The sequence below is a fragment of the mitochondrial genome of Camellia sinensis (assembly GCF_055761805.1).
Source record: "Camellia sinensis mitochondrion, complete genome".
Taxonomy (NCBI): domain Eukaryota; kingdom Viridiplantae; phylum Streptophyta; class Magnoliopsida; order Ericales; family Theaceae; genus Camellia; species Camellia sinensis.
In genome coordinates this window covers 486,592-502,500 of record NC_043914.1, presented here as the reverse complement: position 1 = coordinate 502,500, position 15,909 = coordinate 486,592, and the positions used below count along the sequence as shown (strand labels likewise).

Here is a 15,909-nt window from a genome sequence, read left to right as displayed (position 1 = left end):
ATCATCAAAATCGGAGTCGCTAACACCCATTTTGAGTTGCCTCGTCCTTAGAGTCAAGCTGGATCTTCATTCTACGATAAATCTGCCTGCTGATTGTTCAAGTGGGCTGCGAGCGAAGGGAATAAACCCCGAGCGGGATCAGAGGGCACCTACCCCCGGAGGGGGAACTCTGAGCCCACACAGGATACATGACCGACACTGAGCACTGCAGCAGCGAGCGGGTTAGCCAAGCAGCAGCTTCTTACGGGACGACTAAGTGCGTGAAACCAACCTGCGGTTGGATCGCGACTTCCTGTGCTAGTAGACGCTACTTTACCCCCCTTACTGGAGGACCCGAATGAGGCAAGAAAGATTCAAAAGAAAGAAGAGAACGAAAGGAGAAGAGCAGGCTTTAAGTTCGAGTCTTGCTCCTGTCGCCTCATCAGGCTTGTTAGGTTAAAAAAAGAGGTATGCTTGTCTGATTGAATTCGTTGCCGCAAACGGATACCCTACCCTTTTAGTCAGCTGAGGAGTTGGTCGCTCATTAGCCAGATGGGGGAGTCTTGCTTGAATCCACCCATGCTTCAATTGCTCTTGAGTCGGTACCCGAGATAAAGAAGGCACCCGGTCCCCCGCCTTCAGTGGATCTCTTTCTCCTCGTGCATGCCTCTTCCGTCGATGACGTGATCTCTGAAATTCGATCGATTGGAGTCGGGTCATGATCTCATTCCTCCCCTCAATCAAGGCTTTCCTCACTTTAGCAAGGAAAGCCTTGATTGAGGGACTGTTGCCTGTCAGTCGAATTCATGTTCTCATCGGAATCTGATCATATGAACAGCAGTTCAGTGAAATTCTAGTGCTATTCTGTTAGCAAACACTCTTTCCCCATTCCGGGTTGAATTTTTCTTCTTGGAATTAGAATGAGCTGGAACGTGAACAAACACAAGAGCAACCCCTCTCCCTATGGGAGTGCAAGTGGTGCAGAAGACTCTTCAATCTGCGGGTGACGTGCTGTGTTGTCCAATTCATACTCTCATAGTTAGTGCAGTTCGACCAGAAACCTTAGATGAGTCTATTGGTTCCGTCTTCTTGTTCTCAATTCGAAGAGCTAGACAGGAAATCCATACCCTTTTGTGGTCACATAACCAAGTTGAACCGCTTCTTGCCAGTTATGAGGGAAACTATGCTCGGACAACGAATATTCTTCCCCCAATGTGAAGTTAGGGAGTTTGGTTACGTATCAGTCTAGTATGACCAAGACATCAACAATTCCTCCCTTGCTTCGAGCACCCAAACCTCGAGCACTACAGATAGAAAGAGCTAGCTAGCAGACTACAAGATCCGTCTCATCAAATCTTGGGCTCAGACGGAATCCTACCCTGCATCATCGAAATGTGCTTTACGGGCCTGAGCCACTTGACTTGCTATATTGACTGAAGGCGTAGTCAGCTAGTTTGCTGTTCGCACTCAATCTCTAGCTACGTCTGGTTGAATGAACAAAGAGAGATTGGCACTGAACACCAACCCCAACCTGATCAGAAAGAAATTGCTTTTTTGTCACCGGTGCTGACAGACGCTTTGTCAGTGAATTCGAGTGATATATATATATAAATATATACGTCATGCAAGCAGCAAAGCTTCAACTGATTCTCCTATGTTGCGTAGAGGAATGTCGATTCGATCAAGCAATCCAGCATCTGGAGCTCACAGCCAACCAACACGGGGAAGGAGTTAACGACGAGAAGGCGATTGATTGAAGAGTCCTCGACAGGGGATAAAAAGAAGTTTATTGAATCCTTCCTTCTGCGTCGGATTGAGAAGTTCTTTGATCCCGTAAAAGAATCTAAGTCAAAAAAGGGGAAGATCGTCTCTTTTCGCAGACTGTCCGATGCTAGTCTTAACTCCTGATTAAAGAAATGAAGGGCATTTCGGCTTTGAATGGGCGGTAGTCCGATGCTGCGCCCAGCAATGATGATGTAGCAGTCGAAGAGGCCAGGCTTCTCTTTTCCTTCCTTTGATGGCTTCTTTCCTTATCTTCTATTCCAGTCTCGTATTCTCTGAAAGAAGATCTCGAAGGGTTGGGAGGGATGACGCTCAAGGGGTCAAACGAAAGAAGTTGATAAAGGAAAATGGCAATTTACTCGATATTCGTTCCATCTTCTAGGGCTGACTTGGGATTGAATCCAAAACCAAAGGAATTGGAGGAATCCTCCGGCCCTGTGCACATGTTTTTTCTCCGATGCCTACCTAGTTGAGTTAGTTTCCCACCAGCTTCTATTATACCATGAGGAACCATCTCATTTATCACTCAGGGTAAGGAAAAATATAGCAGTAGATCCTGTCGATTCAGCAGAAGTAGATCTAGAACCAGCTTCCCCACCACTACCTCCACCAGCAGCATAACGCCTAGTTCCAGATCCTCTAGCAGCAAAGAGCCTACAGCAGCACTACCTAAAGTAGCAAAGCAAGGAGCAGCAGTTCCAGTCACAGTAGTTGTAGCAGAGTAAGCTAGAGACAGAAGCAACGAGAAAGGCAGGAGCAGATCATTGAGTTGGAAAGGAAGCTGTTGGGTTTGGGGAACTAAGCTTCATCTCTTATGGAAAAGCTGGAGGAGAAATGCTGATGGATAGACTCTGGGAGGAGTTGCATCCATAAGTGTTTTGCAATGGGGCAGTCACGTAGCACGTGAAGGGAGTCCTCCATGTTGTGGCTGCACTCTTTGCAGGACCCATCAGTAGTTAGGTGCCTTACCACTCTGACCTTATTAGTCAGCAATCTGTCTTGTCTTGCTAGCCAAAGGAAGTACTTTATCTTAGGAATGGGTTTCCCCTTCCAAATAGCCTGCCACTTCTTTGCTTCCACATCTGTTTGCTGGCCTGTGACTACGGCATAGGCGGATTTCGTACTGAAATTTCCACTCGGAGAGTCCTTCCAGATCAGAGAGTCTGTGCAATTCTCTCTTGAAAAGGCTTGTCTGATATGGGGTATCAAGTTCATGGGGATCAGCTCCACAAAGTCACTCCACTTCCAATTTCCATCTTCATCAATGTAATCACAGACCCGATAAGACTAGCAGGTGGAATTTGCTGGGTTGCTACGTCCACCAGTGGGCCTTCACCTATCCACCAGTCAAGCCAGAATTTTGCTCTTTGCCCATTCCAAATTACCCATTTACTTCCCATCTTTAGGATGTCCTTCCCCTTGAGAATGCTTCTCCAAGTATAGGATGACTTAGAATTTGCTTCACAATTGAAGAAAGAGGAGTTGTTCAGATACTTGCTTCCCAGAATCGAGGCCCATAGGGAATCAGGTTCTGTTACGAATTTCCAGCCCATTCTTGCCATAAGGGCTTTGTTCATCAGCCCCATGCTTCTCAGACCTAACCCTCCCTCCTCTTTGCTGCTACAGAGCTTCTCCCATGAAACTAGGTGGATCTTCTTCTTGGTTTCATTGCTACCCCAAACAAATTTGCAATTGAGTTTCTCAATCTCCTGGTTGACTGATTCGGGAATTCTGGTTGTTTGCATGGTGTAAGTAGGGAGTGATGATGAAGTGACAGATTGGACTAGAAGTGTTCGACCTGCCATGGAGAAGTGTTCAACTTTCCAGCCAGCTAGTCGGTTTTGTACCTTTTCCAGCACATGGTGATAGGTTGCCTTATAGACTCTGCCATGGATTAATGGGACCAAAAAAGACTTGCCCAGGTCTGAGGTGAGAGGAATGTTGCAATTAGAACTGATGCTTCTACGCCGGAGAAGAGAGAGAGAGAAGACAGCATACGAACATCAAGTGGAGCAAGGTGGCGTACTCTCCGAACCAAACAAGCACATAGAAGAACGATTTGAACCAGTAACAGCAACCAACCAATTGTGAGGGCTGGCCAAACAAGGAGCACAAAAGATCCAACACTCTTGCTGTCGTTACAAGCCTAAGGGCGGAGGGTGGGACATTGATCCAAAGCTCGAGTACGGTACGAAGCCCTTCCTCCATGAAAGGCTCGGGCAGAAGGTAGAAAGGCTAAGACAAAGCCGCTTCCTAAGTCACTCAGGTATGGCTTTGGTTAAGTAAAAAGACCCCCTCTTCACCAGTAGCCAAGGTAGGCGCGTGAGCTCTTTAAAGTGTTTAGTACCTCACTGGTGCTCTTCGCCAGATCTTTTTTAAAGCAACAAGAACTCCTTCCTTATGAAAGGGTCTCGTTCTGCTGTATGGGCTTTCCCCAAGGTGTAATAAGTCTTATCTAGCTAGATCCTAAGATCTCGATCCACGGCTTAGTAATCCGCAGAATAAGAATAATAGGGACTAATAGGAGAATGCAAATAATAGGTCCTTTTAGCCAAATCCAGGTTTTGAGTTTACTTCTAGTTCTGGACCGATGGGAACTCCTACTCAGAAACGAGTAGCTTCCAGCTTATAACACCTTTTGGGACTCTAAGCTAAGTAAGGATCGGAAATCCAGGCTTTTGAGTTTGTAGCTAGGCAGCTAAGCCAGTAGTAGTTCAGTTCAGGTCAGGGCATGAAGCTACAGGTTCTATTTGCGGTCGTGAGACAGAGGTCAGAGGCAACTTGTTATATAGGTAGCCGTGCGTGTTAATAGATCTTCTTCTATACTAGTAGTAGCAGTAGTGGGTGAATCGGTTTAATATGGATGGTTTTTTTCTTTATTAGAAGGATAAGCACGGTTATTGCTGTTTGTCCCAACATTCAGCCGAGGTAGGCTACTAACTTGCTCGTTAGAAGTAGTTAACGAACGGAAATAAGGCCATTTGATGTCTATAAGTGAAGATTGGATGGATGCCCGCTCCTTGGGTATGCTTTCAAAAGGGCTGTTTTCATGCGTGCTGGTGTTCGTGGTCTGTTGGTTTTTCTGTTCTCGTGGGGGAAGGCGGGATTGGCGCATCTACAAGTTGAGAGTGTGCTCGGGCAAGTGGGCTAACCAGAACTACTAGTAACGGGATTTGCCTGCAATACGAGTAAGGGGAATGGAACTCTTGTTTGAGAACTTTAGCTACGGACTTAGGTTAGCTAGCTCAGCTTCTCCTATGGCTATTTGGATTAAGGAACTAGGGTAATGCGAAGACAAAGAAGGCCTAATAATGGTGAGTCGAATCAGGCGCGGCAGCCGTTCCAAGGCTTTTATGCCACCGTTCAGGCCTTATTTAAGATAGGAGAATGAGGCAAGAGACTCCGGGTTTTGCCTAAGGCGAGTAGCAGACTCTGGTTTCAGTGCACGTGTGGAAGGCAACTCTGTTTAGCCAGCAAGCATAGGAAGAAATCCCCCCGGGGAACTTACTATTAATGCTAATCCATTAGTTCTAGCTCGAAGTTTGCCCTTAGTTGTCTCGAAGTTAGCTGCTTGGCATGAGTTTGGGCTTTTTTCTTTTTTTCTTGAAAGCTTTCGATGCAGGCAAAGAAAATCTCTCTCAAAGAGCTCCTGACAGGTGCGACAAGGTAAGAAGGTCTTTGTTCAAGTCAAGTGACTTAGCTTAGAGAAAGAAAACCGTTAGTGAAGTGTCGGGAGATGCGTACAGTTTCGGCACTCGAAGAAAAGCTACTTCTTTGATTGTTCCGGGAAGTACTACTTGAAAGTCAAGCTCTTTGTTGCAAGCCAAGCAGAACAGAAGATAGAGGAAACCGGAACTTTAGCTAGTAGACAAACTACTTTCGTTAGCAAGCGGTACTCTCATCGAGTAGGGCAAATCTCATACCCAATCGAAAAAAAGGTCTTGGAATCGACTTAGAGAAAAATACCCCTCACATTAGCAGACCCTTTAGGGAAATAAGATGAATATGTTAGGTGGTAGAATTTCCACCTTCAAGTCCCATAAGCCGGTTCTCTATACAAATGAGGTTGATGCTCATCTTACTGAAGCAAGCCATTACTGAACGTAGGGAGCAGCCAAGCAGTGGAGGTCCCGAACCTGCTAAGGTAGTTACCTGCCCTTCATTCAAGCCCTTACCCGGAAAACCAAGCCAAGATAGATGTCTTAAGCATATAGCTAGCCTTCCGTTCGTTATCAGACAGGATCACACTAAGCGTAGGCTCTTTCCGGATCTGATCTAGCCGAAGAGCTCTCCCCTTATCGTACTGAACTTGAATAAGGCAGTTTCCCACTAGCCGCTTAAAGGAGTACTCAAGGATTCCCCTATTACCGATCTCGAACTGGCCTCCTACTGTCCTCGCTAAGAAAGAGTCTGCCCGCTTAATTCAATGAAGTAGTTGATATTTATCTATTAAAGTAATTTCTCAATTACGGAATTCAAGGATACGGTTCAAAGAGCGAGACCGAAACAAGCTAACTACCTAGTCCTATGGCCGTAGCGACCCGAGATACTTATCGTTATATGAGAATACGATCAATGGAATTAACAATTAGATATTCATATTCCACTATTCCTATCTGAACTCTTGGTTAACAAAATCAGTATGCCTTCTCTTGAGGGGCTCGCGTTCGTTCGTGGCTACAATGGTCACTTACGTTATGAAAGGGAAGATCGATCACCCGAATCTGACAGTCCAAGTTTCAGATTGGCTTAAGTACCCTGGCCCTTTGCCCCAAGCTCTGAGCAGGAATGTGGGGAAGACTCTGACTCCACTATCACTTCACTTCCTGAAACCGCAAGTCAGTCCTATAGCAGGGGAGAAATGGGTGCTATAGGAATATTCATTGAAACAAGCCACTCCTACCAGCTCAGCTAGAGACGGCTCAAAGCAGAAGCAATCGGAAGTGCCGTAACGGAATGCTCAAAGTGGAACATAGAGCGGAGTCCAATCCATATCTATATTTCTTTAGTGGTGAGCTTGCTTTCCTCTCTTTCAGTCAAGTATTTCCTATCTGCCTTGACAAGCCAGACATGCTCACTAAGCTTCTAGAGCTCTCTTGGGGCAGCCTTCTTGCTTCCCATCTTTCCTGGGCTTGCTCCTCCTTCTAGTTCCGTTCCGACCAGCAAACGGAGGAGCAAACGTAGTTAGACGAAGAAAAAAAAAAGATATTGAGACGGAATATGAATGAAGGATTGAAGCATCTGACTGGGCTCTGGAGATGAATACCGAAAGAGCTTACCGGATGCACCATCGACCTCAGACAGCTCGACCGGGCGGGGGGAAGAACTCAAAAGAAAAAAAAACGTAGTAGCCTAACCGAGGTTTTTATTCCAGCTCCACTCCTTGTTATATATATAGTGGAAAATAGACTGGAAAACTAGGCTTCAAAATCAAGCCCTAAAAACGATCCTTTTGAAAGGTCCTACTTCTTGACCCATTCAAGCCGTGACCTTTTGGATTAGAAAACATGGCCTCTGAGACCCTTTCCTGGGTTGATCGAAGAGCTGCTAACAAAAGGGCGAAGGTAGGATTGAACTTCTTGTTTGATTGCTCGGAGGATGCAGAACAGCTTCGCTCGCTTCGTTCTTCTCCTTCCCAACGATGCATGGCAATGCATGGCAACCTCGACGGATTTGGTAGGGCTGAGTGAGGGAGATTGATCGCTTAGCTGCTTTGCTTAGCTCGGAACGATGGACAGCAGATAGCTCCGAACACAAGCTATGACTGATTAGCAGTGCACTGCGTAGGCTGCCCTTTCGGATGGGGATAGGAACGAATGAGCTGCCCTTTGCCCGGCCGATCATCCAATGCTTTCGTCCGTCTCAACGATTGGAAGAGAAATGCATTTACTTGGGCGACTCGAGGAGGTGGGTACGAATGAAATCACATGCTTTCGCTTGAAGCTGAAGGCACTTATTTAACCCTATAAACTGTAGGATAGTAGACCCACCCACTGGACTGGAATAAGAAGTCGAGCAGACCCATACGAGTCCAACTATTTTCGCTGAACCGTCAAAGCCAGGCCAAAAATAGGAGTAACTAAGATAAGGGAATTTTTAGATGTACAGACAAAGACAGTTGCTGCTTCTGATCTATCTTATTCCGAAGAAAGCCTGAGGACACTGTTCCTAGCTGCTCTTGCACATGATCTTTTGACTCCTTTTCTTTATTGAAATGAAGTTCTGCTTTAGGGACAACCTATTTCATTGGTTTCTCACCCTCGAGTACAGAGCTCTTTCCTTTCGGATCTTGCTTTCACCCCCCTAACATTGAAGACTCTAATGAGTAGTCTACTTTGCTTGAAGTGCCAATTTTTAGCCTAGTATGTAGACGGGATCGCTTTCCATTTAACGAGGAGGTACTCTGCTCTGTCATTAGCTAGCCCTCGGAGTACCTTTGTTTTGTCTAGCCCAGGTTTCTATTTCTAAGATGATTTCCTCTGCTCTGGGATGACGGAAAGAGATCGAAGCTCTCTCCTATCTTCTGACGATGGTTGGAGTTGACGTCAGTCAAAGTAACTTTTAAGACTAAACTAAATAATCAATTGGAAGACCTTCGCTGGATGAAGCCTATCGGAAAAGACAAAACGAGGATGATCGTCTGATTGTACCTGATCCTTCCTTATCTGGCTATTTGAAATCTGACTCTCTTGAAACGGGCCAGCTAACCACTCGCTCTCCCAGTCGAGCCAACCTTTCGCTTTCCTCACTTAAGTGTCAAATGGTTTTGCCGAGTGCATTTAATCAATCGATCCTTGGTTTACGTGTGTAAGATGACTCCCCTCTGGTGAAGTGAAAAGAAAAGATCATTTTCAAAAGCCGAGTCCTTCTTGCTTGAAAGGAAAGGACTTCTACCATGAACGGACTCCTTGGGCTGTGCCCTATCAGCAGCTTCAGCTTCATCCCCTTTGTTTGCCCCGCTGAGAGAGAATTGGGCTAACCGCCTTACCGAAGAAGTGGTTGACGACCCCCCCTTCTCGGCCTGTTCGTACTTCGGAACGCAAAAAATCCTATTCTTCTTGATGAAATCCTGCCCCTTAGGTTATTCGATTGGAGCTTATCGATCTGAATGATGCTTGCTTAAAAGCTCAGTTTGGCTTTGTAGTCTGCCTTGAACGGACAAGTCTGAGCCCGACCATAGAAAGGATAAAGGCTTGCCAGCAGAAATCCTGAGACCCTACCTTAAAGCTAGCTAAGACTTCCGACGAATTTCATTCTTTTATCCGAGCTGACCATTCGTTTCCGAATTCATTTTCAATTGACTTATCAGTCTGGCCTTGTTCCGCTTGTACGCCGCTCTTTTGTGCTGCTGGTGGCGCGGGTCTGCGCTTGGTGAATCCATCTGCCTAACAATCTCATAGATAGAAGGAATTATTATCGCTTAGCGCTTGTGCTAAGGTAGCTGTAGCTTGCTTCCAAGCCAAGCCCTACCGCCGATACCGAGACCGAACAATGCCCTGCCTGGCTGGATGTTTAATGCCCTGCCTGGCAATATCCGTGGATATGTGATCTACAGGCTTTCTTTTTCTTTTTAGTATACTTATTTTGAGGAGGCACTTGTGGAAAGGCCGGTTGAGTTTGATAGGTCTAGTTGAGTCGTTTGTTTATCCACTACTCCACTATTCCCCCTTTTGCTTGCTAAGAAAATCCTACGGCAAGGTGACTACTGGCCTACCATGGATGAGAATTGTCACGACGTCGTTAAGAAGTGTTAAAGATGTCAAACTCATGCTGATCTAATTCACGCACCTGAGGACCTTCACTCTTTACATCCTATGAAAAAAAACCCGCCCTTTCCACCCTTTCATACCTGACTAGCCGATGACTAGCTATCACTATTGGTCAAACCAGCCTTCCCTCCACTAGCTGGATCTCCCGGACTGCATATCCAATTAGCTTCTGACGGAATGGACCACTCACCCTTATGGACTGGCCTCAAACTCGATATGTATAATTGACAGAAACCACTTTTTTTTAGCTTAGCATCAAGGCTCGATTCCTAGCCAGTATCTGATTCCCTCGGCGGTGGGTGGCCGTGAGACCTACTCCTTTTGGAATGAATCCCTCGCTTTCTGTGGATCGACCCGCTACTGAATGATTGCCCTCTAATCCAAGAGCCTATATTCCCGACATGGCTGGTTCAGCACCTCTATTCCTACCCGAAAGATATCCTACTTTTCGACGTTGGCCTTCCACCAGCAGCTAATGCGGTTATATAGCCAGCATTTCCGGCAGTCTTTGAATAAGCCGGCCCAGCCGAGGATCCGATCAAGTACTGGTCCATAAAGCCGAAACCTTATCGCCTGTAAGGTATGCCTGAATAAGGAGAAGGTATTGGATCCGACGGTTAGGCGGGTGAAGCAAGAATCAATCTTCTATTGTGCCCCCATGTTCTTATTTTTCTTAATAAGAGGCACACGACCTTCTCCCTCTCCGGTCGAGTCCGGCCTAGCAGTCGAACTAAAGTCCCTCACTCGCGGGCCTATTTGAGTAAGCCTATGTTCATAAGGGGAAGCCGTTCTTCGGTGACCAGATTATAAAATAAGCGCTACGGGGAGGATTGCTCGGTAGGGAAGGAAGGTTTTTTTGTATAATAGTTTGAAATGAGATTGTGATCAGGGGGTGGGAGGAATAGCATATCCTATCAATAGTTGGCCCGGCCAAAGCTTATAGATTGGTTGGCGCTGGATCTAGGGTAGGGCATCGTACTCCAAAAGGGGATACGCACTCGGCTCGCTCAAGGCATTCCCTAAGCTATGTTTCGAGCGCTTGCTCAGCTGCGGAGTCAATTCAACGATTCCCCGACTTTATTTTCACACACAATAAGCTTCTTCAAGCGAGGTCTCTCACATCTCCTGATGCTTGGGGACTGCCCTACCGTTGTATCCCGCGCTTGAATTCTACGCTAAATCTCGAGACCTTTCCCTCGTCTTCAGAGATGGGACGGACTCCACCCCTCAACCTTAGTCGTTCAAACGTACCTTTATGCCCACATCCCTACAAAAAGAGTAAAAAAATCCTTCTTTGCCCTTCCTTTCATGGAAATGAAATGGGCTTTTTTCTTCAATGACTGTTTCCTCTTTTCTTCTACCTTCCCCGAAAACCACCCTTATTCAGCCTGCTTGGTTGGGGCAAAGGAACTTTCGAAAGAGATGGTTCTCTTTTTCTCTTTATGATGATGGGAGCTACTTTCTTTATGTCCCTGGGATCGAGGGTCAAAGCGCCTTTCTCTCATATGCTTACCTTACCACCTATCCATAGAAATTGCATTCTATTCTCTTTTTCGGAAGAGTTTCGAAGATAGCCTCAAGTCCAGCTCGAGGAGTATAGTCTAAAGTAGCAGACAGAGGGGCGCTACCGCTTAGGCATTAGGCACGAGAAAGGATATCGTTCTCGGCTCCTTCCCGGAAATCTGATCCTCTTTTTCGCCTGCATCTCCGCTCGGAGAATTGGGCGCAACAAAAAGTAGGGACATTGAGTAAGGGAAGCTTGGCTTTCCTGGCACGACCTGAGGCAAAAGAGAAGTGTGGGTCCTGAGAGGAGCTATTGGATAAAAAGACGTTTCTCCCAAAGCAAGAAGACAAAAAAGTTCCGAGATGAGGTTAGGGCTATTGGAAAAGGCTGTGCCTAAATCGGGTCATGTGATGAAGCAAGCAGCAGTGGGACAGCGGCAGGGAACTTAACCGATGAGTTCACTCGAAACAGAGAGAGAGGGTCCAAAGGTGGATGGCATCAGGAGGAAAGGCAGATAGGGTTAACTAGAGGGAAGGGAATTGATGGTCAAATAAACGCCGATGAAAGCTATCTGGCATTGGATCTCTCGTATCCCCAATAGGCCGATCATGAGCCCTTTCATTTTCATAAAGGGTGATGAAAGAGCAGGAAAGAATAGGCCCACTCGTTCGTACTCAAAAAATGTATTTATCAAGGTGATTAAAGGGCTTCTCCTAACTCATCTTCCAACCACGGATGGCGAGTCCAGAAGGAAAGCCTATCAATAGGAGATCTGTCTGTTATCCATTGGATAACTTCAATGCCAGGGGAAACGATAGGGGGTCGGCCAATAAAGCTTGATATTAAACATACGGGCTTTGCTAATCTTTAGATGCTCATTTCGACCAAGGATCAAAAGAAAAGGGAAGGCGAAACTTCCCACGGACACTTGTGTTTAATCCTAGATTGCTCTCTCTACGCATCCCGTGAAAAGCTGCTTTTCTTTGTGTAAGCCTTCAAGCCGACGTTCAAATAAAAAGTAGAGCCACTGATGATTGGTCTTGGCGGATCGTTCTCCTTCTTCTTTTCAGTCTCTTCTGAGTTCTTTCTCTTTCCTTCCTTATTATCTAAGCTAATCAAGCCCTTCTCGCTTTCTTTTTTTTTGCTGGGTAAGCGAGTGTAAATGTATTAAAAGTAAAAAGGAGAACTTTACAAAGGAGGCCCTAAACAAACGAGGCTAGGGCAAGCCCTTACTAAAAGAAACTCAAATTATAGTAATCCTGTTACAAGCCAAGATAGCACACTAATCAGAGAACATGGATATTTCAAGAAGGCATGCTAACAAAGATAGTATCCGGTAGATCCCATTGTAACTTTGCGAGCAGATTTGGGGCGGATCTCTTGATATTCTTCAAACCAGCCAGCCTGCTCCTTATATGATCAATGATCAACTTAGACAGCTGAATAGCATCCCTAGTTGGGTTGTTATGCCAACGAGCATTCCTTTCAGCCCAAATGTAGTAAACCGAAAGGGTGAGAGACAACTTCTTTGCTAGAGTAGCTAATCTTTTTCCTCTCATCACCTGGACAGCCCACTGGATGGTGTCTCTTCTGCTTGGATCAGGGGATAGATCCACTGGCATCAAGTCCCTAGCAGCCATAAAATGTATTGTATTAGTTGAAGGCCATCTCCAGCGGGTACCATCAACAATAACACTCACTAGGCAGTTTCTTCCAAGCCTTGACATCACAGAAAACCGCTTTTCCGTGTTAAGGTTCTCGGAGGGCATGACTATTATGAAGTGCAGGTGCTATTCGGGCGGGTTAAACTTCGAGCTAGGCTTTGCTGACTTTAAAGTCCAGGTGGAAGTAGTCAGAATTGCTGACAAGCGGAGCTCTACTGAACCTACTTAATAAATAGAAATGCAATCGCCGGATGATTTCCCATCTCCTGACAAATATCCTAAGTGAGGTGGACTTTATCCATACCGTACTGGCAGGTACGATGAGGTTTCTTAAGGAATACCAATTCTTTTGGACTGAAGCGCGCTCAACGGCTTTTTTGAGCTTTTCGCGATCGATGCCGAGATAACTAACTACCCCTCCCCCCAATGGGCATAGGGGTTACGTCATGTACGACATTTTAGTATACCACTTCTGGCTCGTCATGCTGCATCTCTTCCGAGACCAGGACCTTTTATCATTATCACGACTTTCGCCTGTTGCGTACCCTGCTTCCACTACTGTACGAATAGCATTTCCTGCTACGGCTTGAGCAGCAAACGGGGTGTCCCTCTTCTCTTCTTTTCTTTTGCCTTTGAATTCAAACTGCGTAGGACCAAGAAAGCCCCGGCAAGAGTAGGCCAAACCAAGCAATGGAATGAGCGCCTCGCCTTTACTCTAATAAGGGAAGGGCGTTAGCGCATCCATTTTATTTCGTATCGCTAGGCGCTCACGTTTTTTGTCTGGGTGAAGTTTGTTTTTTTGGCTCGAAACTTGATTAGAGAAGGGCCGATTTGACTGAAGCTTTCGAGAGCCTCCCTACAGATCTTTTGCATGCAACTTTCCTTCCTCCAGCAGTTCCTTATGATTCGGAATGGAGACTCCTTCATCCCATACCCCTCTAATAATGGTAGAGTAAGGGCTCAGGGTACCTTCTATGAATGGGACGGAGGAATCGATTAGGGTCCTTTTCCGCTGATCGACACTGAGAACCATTCCTTGTCATCTCCGAGCACTAACCCTTTTGGACTCTATTTTGAGTCCCAGTTGTAGCCTTCGTTACTTAATCTAGATACCGGTGGTTGGGAAGCGTCCATTCAAATTAGTAGCTTGTTGAGAAGCAAGTCACAATCGGGTAACGCTTCTTTTGAAGAAGGACTGAAACAGGGCAACCGAATGAAAAAGGTCTTCGCGCAGCCGTGGAAAGCTTGCCATAGACAACCGAAACTGCGAACAGCTTTCCTCCTGTTTGCACGCCCAAGGAAATCGGTAGAACCGGGGCACTGTCCTCACTGGAGCAAGGAATGACTGACTTAGGAGCTCACCTTCATACCCAACTTGATCAGGAGGGGAACGGCTTTTTTATGCGAGACTGCCTTGTGTCGGAGAATGAACCGCTACCCTGTAGTAGACCTCCGGCCTCGGAGATAGACCCATTATAGGACTAAAACAAATAAGGTATATTCGGTGCCCAAACTATATAGTTATTCCAGACCCTGCTTGCTAGGAGAGGAATGACTAGATTTATGCCTTATGAGTTCAATCAAAGAGCGAAGGGGGTCCTAAATGGGCTCCCGAGAGCAGCGTCCCCAAGAGCAGCGCAGTTACGGGGTCCTGTATAGGCTCCCGAGAGCGTCATATCTAAGAGTTCGTTTTTCAGGTGTAAAAAATGGCTGTTTCGGGGCAAAGCGGCGCGAAGGGGGCCCTTGATAGGCGCCCGAGCACAGCTTTTGAGTTGTTGTGGTTTCTTTTCCGGCTGTAGCTTGTAGCGCACAACCACTTTACCGGTGAAATGAAAGACGGAGGAAATGGGATTCGAACCCATGATACAATCTTCTTGTATGTCGATTTAGCAAACCAATGCCTTAAGCCACTCAGCCCGCCCACCTCAATAGCTCAGCGGTAGAGCGGTCGGCTATTGAGCGCAAGCTTATGTCTCTGACCCGGGGCGGGGTACTTCTCATGACCTGTCCACGAAGGCTTCGCAAACAGAGGAGCCGGAACCCTTAGTGGAGTATCGCTTATCGGAGTGAACTTTCATAAGGCAGTTCAAACACAGTGAAAGAAAGAGATCGAATCGCATTTCTAGCTTAAAGTAGGACTGGAATAAGGCTGTAGCTTGAACTGGCTTGCCTTCTTAGACTAGACAGTGGCAATAGTGGGCCCAATTAGCAAATTCCACTTGGCAAGACTTTGGCTAAGTTCCATTCGTACCGATCACAAAGGAAGGAGAGATTGGTACAAAAATCATTTTAGAGCCCACGGGCTTCCCTTCATAAGTTCAGGAATGGCTTGAGGCGAAGACTGTCTCATCATCGTCATCATTGCTTGCCATCATCTTCGTAGTTGGGATCACTAGTCGGTCGGTTGAGAGAGAAAGCCGGACCGTAGGTTTGAAGATTCGGTTGGGAAAGAGTACAGTCAAAGGTTCGAAAGAGCGGGCAAGAATGACTTAGATAAGGGGGGAAAACTCCCTTTTCAATCGGTCTTGAAGGCCTCTAGATCAGAATCCAGGTGAAGAAAGGGGGATCCATTTCATTCCATATAACAAATCATCCTGCCCGTTGAATTGAACTAGCTAGCGCTGGCGCTTCATTCCACCTTTAGATTTAGACAGTTCTTAGCGAACAGCTGAAAGGAAAGGATCGGTAGGGGTGGTTCGGTAGGCGAGGCTCGTTGAGACCTTAGCCAAAGACGAGAATGGAAAAGAAGAAATGAAAGAAGAGAGAGAGCGGGAAGTGGTCAGCAGACAGCCGATATGGTAACATTTGAGAAGATTCGAGTTGCCACTTTCTCCTTAACGTCTGGAACGCACATGACTTGAAACTCGAGTTTAGGCTTTGGGAAAGGAAAGAGATCACCTGGCCTGTTAAGAAATCAGGAATCGAGTGGCCGGTTCGCTTCATTATTCACTCCTGTGAAAAGAAAGGCCCTATCTTTTACTAGTCTTCAACAAGGTCCAGGTTTGACATGGAAGCGCGATACGAAGCTCCAAGGAATGTCAGTAAGGTAATCCACAATAGATCCAGTGCGCTCGACAACATACTCTTTAGAAGGAGTAGTGATGAGCGAGTTCTTTTGCGCTTCTTTGGGAAAAGGGAATCACTTTTTTGTACCTGAACCTATAAAGCACGAGCCATTTTCTTTTAGTTGTGATCGGGCCGTACCAGCCAT

General features: G+C 46.3%; 1 non-coding gene across 1 annotated transcript; it reads right to left on the bottom strand.

Moving 5' to 3' along the window:
• Positions 1-14,535: 14,535 nt before the first annotated feature.
• On the bottom strand, positions 14,536-14,623 carry trnS-GCU. Its single transcript has one exon. It is a non-coding gene; the product is annotated as a tRNA-Ser (tRNA).
• Between the last annotated feature and the right edge of the window lie 1,286 nt (positions 14,624-15,909).